This window comes from Cebus imitator, unplaced genomic scaffold (genome assembly GCF_001604975.1).
Source record: "Cebus imitator isolate Cc_AM_T3 unplaced genomic scaffold, Cebus_imitator-1.0 Scaffold810, whole genome shotgun sequence".
In the NCBI taxonomy this organism is placed as follows: Eukaryota; Metazoa; Chordata; class Mammalia; order Primates; family Cebidae; genus Cebus; species Cebus imitator.
Window position 1 is genome coordinate 130,147 of NW_016108125.1, and position 4,720 is coordinate 134,866.

The following is a 4,720-nucleotide window of genomic DNA, read 5'->3' on the forward strand; positions in this document are numbered from 1 at the left end:
ATTACAGACGCCCATCACCATGCCTGGCTACTTTGTGTGTTTTTAGTACAGGCGGGGTTTCACCATGTTGTCCAAACTGGTCTCAAACTCTCACAGGAGAAATATCATGTGATTTGTCCACCTCAACCTCCCAAAATACTGGGATTACAGGCATGAGCCATCTCGCCTGGCCAGGTCAATTTTTTCTAATGGAAGTAACAAAACAGGTATAATCCAAAAATCACAGATATATCAAAAATTTTAAAACAGTGTTGGAGGCCAGGGGCAGTGTCTCATGAGTATAACCCCAACACCTCGGGAGGCCAAGGCAGGAGGATCACTCGAGACCAAAGGTTTGAGACCATCCTGGCCAACACAGCGAGACCTCTTATCTATAAAATATTTTTTAATGATACAGGAAAATGCTCACTTGGGTAGTGACAGTTTCAATGCATCATTGCCTGGTCTTCTGGGTTTTGCTCTGAACCTTGTGATAGATGATTAAGTCATGTGTCCAAGCTCGGGGACTTCCTATTGTACACAGATGATGCTCCCTGGAGCACCCCACTCCATTACCCCTCCCTTCAACTTGTCCCAGTGTATCATATTCAGCCCGGACCAGGGTAAGCCCCACTCATGTCATCAGCCTTGACTAGGCCAATGGCCTAGAAAAGATCCCCATCAACTCCCGCAAAGGGCAGGGTGACTCAGTTCACCCACATGGTGCAGGCCAGCTGCCTGCCTTGCACTGTCTCCAGACCTGGGCCAGTGTACAAACTACACAGCCAGGGCCCTGTGCTCAAAAGAGTCCCTAACGCTTGCTTGAATGCTCTGCTGCTTTAATCTTTTTCTTTCTTTCTTTCTTTCTTTCTTTTTTTTGAGACATAGTCTCTCACTGTCACCCAGGCTGGAGTGCAATGGCGTGATCTTGGCTCACTGTAACCTCCACCTCCCAGGTTCAAGCGATTCTCCTGCCTCAGCCTCCTTAGTAGCTGGGATTACAGGCACCCACCACCATGCACAGCTAAATTTTGCATTTTTAGAGGCGGGGTTTCACCATGTTGGCCAGGGTGGTCTCAAACTCCTGACCTCGTGATCCGCCTGCCTCGGCCTCCCAAAGTGATGGCATTACAGGCGTGAGCCACTGTGCCCAGCCCACTTTAATCTTAATTTCTGAAAATTATTGATTTTTGTTTTGTGCTGATCCCTGCAAATTAAGTAGCAGTTCCTACTTCAGAGCTACTTAATGAAGATTCTTGGGTGGCTAGAGTAGGCTGGGAGTTAAAATAAGGGGCTGGCCAGGCACAGAGCCCCTCCAACAGGGAGACCTTTCCCTTGCTCTAAAGTTTTTAACTGGAGTTTTTAACCCTCTCAGAGCCACTTCCTAATGGAGTCTGAAACAGCCTGGTGACCTGCCCTCAACTGTTTTAATCACTGGCTGTCCCCCTCTCCAAACGCGGGTATATTTCACATAAGTGCATAATTAATACTAACAAGAGAGGCTGTGCCCATGGGCTGGGGTCCCGTCATGGGCACTCTGTGTTCGGGGTCCCTGGGAGGCACAGGACCCAGATCTGTCCTTAGAGTACGACAATAGATCATGCTTCAGTGCCCTATCCTGAGCAGGACAAGACCTAGCAACCCTTTCAGTCAATGCTGAAACATCTCCCAGGCATGAGCAATGGTGGCATTTGCAGGATGGTTGGCAGCACTTGGCAGTGGGCCAGCTGTGCCTCAGTGGCTCTGGCGGTTCAAACCCACAACCCAGCCAACTCACCCTGGGCTACAACCAGCCTGGCCAACTGGGAACAGCCATTCCCAGCTGCACTCAGGCATCTGAAAGACCCTTCCTTTCCCATGAAGCCTCTTGCAGGGTGTTTCAGGAAGGAAATGGATACAGTAAGGGGAAACCACAAACCCATATAACTCTAATAACATCACCTCTTGGTCCATGGGGGTAGGGGTAGGGGTAGGGCGCTTCCTATGTTAAATTTCATCCTGATGCCAGCCTGGTAGGGGTAGGAACAATGCCATTTGCTTCATCTCACAAACAAGATTGCATCAGCCCTCCAAGAGACGAAGCCAGGGACTGAGACTGGCTAGCAAAGCCAGGACCGGGACCGACCGGGCCTCTCTTACTTTGGAGCCTTAGGGCAAGCTGTTGGTGTCCACAGATCCCGGCCTAGTGTAGCCTGTGTGATCAGCCAGGGCTGAGGTTCCCTCTGCTGTCAGAGCGTTCCCTCTGCTGTCAGTGCTTTCCCTCTTAAGGACACTGGTGGGGCCGTGGCCCCATCAGATCATCTGTCCCTGGGAACACTCTTTTCCAGAGAACTCCAATGAGGAAGAGAAAGTGGGTCCACTGACTTCCGTGTCTCTCAAAATAACTTTGCAAAAGTATGTAAGCACCCTACATTGCACTTACAATCAGACAGTTCAGGACCCTCCGCTCTGAGAGCATCAACATTGACCATTTCCTTCACCTGTTTGGGTCTCAAACTCTGCCTCTGGAGCCTTGTTTCGAAGCTTAAGTTTCCAGCCAGAACAAGTGCCCACGCTCTGCTCTCCCAACCCCATGCCCCTGCCATAGTGAGGAAGGCTGAGGACAGACAGGGTCTTTGCTCCCCTAGACAGAGGTGGCCGTGACTGAAGGACCCTCAGAGGCAGGCAGAGCCCTTTGTCCTTTTTTGTCACTGTGCTCACCACCTTGGGAGCTGATTTTACTCCTTAAACCTTCTGGGAACACTTAAGGCCCCCCAGCACTGCAAAAAGGATTAAGCCAACTGAGATGAGACATGTTTTTCCAATTAGTTATAAACCACCCAGGTTGGAGTTTTTATCAAACTGGCTGGTTGCTTTCCCATTACCCAAGATTCCTCATTCTTTCTGCATAATTTCACAAGGTTTTCAAGTAAATGTGGTACTAATGGCCTATGATCATGGAATAAACACGACACTCACAGTGAAGTGCTAAAGCCAAAATCTTCTCTTCCATGTGCCATGCTATGAGAAAAAAGAAAGTAACTTCCACCTACCAAACTTCCCTACCTCAGGCTTTTTAAGACACACATCAACAGGTGCAACAACGTTTGTGTTGGGATGTGCATTTTACTATACTTGCGCATCTTTAAAAATAATTTTTCTGGCCAAGCGCAGTGGCACACGCCTGTAATCCCACCACTTTGGGAGGCCGAGGTGGGCAGATCACAAGGTCAAGAGATCAATACCATCCTGGACAACATGGTGAAACCCCATCTCTACTAAAAAATACAAAAATTAGCTGGGCATGGTGGCACATGCCTGTAGTCCCAGCTACTCAGGAAACTGAGGCAGGAGAATCGCTTCAATCTGGAAGACAGAAGTTGCAGCGAGTCGGGATTGTGTCATTGCACACCAGCCTGGCAACAGAGCAAGACTCCATCTCAAAAAAAAGAAAGATTTTTCCCACTGACATTTATTTCTCATGCCAAGTTGGGGCCTGCTGGCAAACTGGGGAGACCAAGGTCCCAGAGACAATGTGCTCACTCTCCTTAAAGGGGTGTGACACCAGAGAGATGGAAAATGTGGCAAAGGCAGGGAAAACACTGCCTCACACTTAGGAAGACAGAAGAGGTCTCGCAATGAGCAGGGCAGCCCTGGGAGCAGGTGACTCATAATAGCAGGAATAAATATTACAGCAAGTGCATCAGCACATGGGAGGAATTTAACAAGGCTGTTCTTTTTTTGTGATGGAGTCTTGCTTTGTCACCCAGGCTGAAGGGCAGTGGTGCAATATTTGCTCACTGCAACTTCTGCCTCCTAGGTTCAAGCAATTCTCCTTGCTCAGCCTCCTAAGTAGCTGAGATTACAGGCATGTGCCACCATGCCTGGCTAAGTTTTTGTGCTTTTAGTAGAGACAATATTTCTCCATGTTGGTCAGGCTAGTCTTGAACTCCCGACCTCAGGCGATATGCCTGCCTTGGCCTCCCAAAGTGCTGGGATTGCAGGTGAGAGCCACTGCACCCAGCCAATACATTTGTTTTTTTAAGCTCCTAAGTTTGTGGCAATTCATTACCCAGCATTACCAACTCTGACCAGAGGTCTCAAGCACCAACCCCAGCTGTCATACCTGTGGAAAATGCCAAGTCCTCACATGCCTCTGCAGGCCTCCAAGAGACCTCCTGTGGTCCCATCAGCCTCCTAAAGGCCCCTTAGGGCACTGTCACTACTCTCTGCAGGAGCCACATGAGGGCAGTGAGGAGTGGCTGTGGAATTTGAAGCTTCTAAGTCCTGGCCCGCCAGGGCCTCAGGTGTCTTACCCAGGTGTGCTGTTAACGTGGTGTATCACCTGATGTTAACCTTGGCTGGCTGTCTGAGGTGGTCTGTCAGGTTTTGCCGCTATAAAGTTACTCTTTTACCCCCCTTTCCATTCTGGGAGAAAGTCACTGTGCACAGCCCACACTGATGGAGGAGGCATCCTCAACTTTTATTTACTGAGTTTGGCAACTCTGCCTGTCACACCAGCACATTCCAAGTACTCCATAGATCCATGAGGCTGCTGGCAATCACATTAGACAGTGCAGCTCTACTCTAGAACATCAAGGAAAAGCAAGTACCCACACATCAGTCTCTCAGGTACCACTGTACTATTGTTTACTTAATAGTTTTCTATAAAAGGGCTTTTTTTTTGTGTGTGTGTGATGGAATCTCACTCTGACACTCAGGCTCGAATGCAATGGGGTGATCTCAGCTCACTGCAACCTAT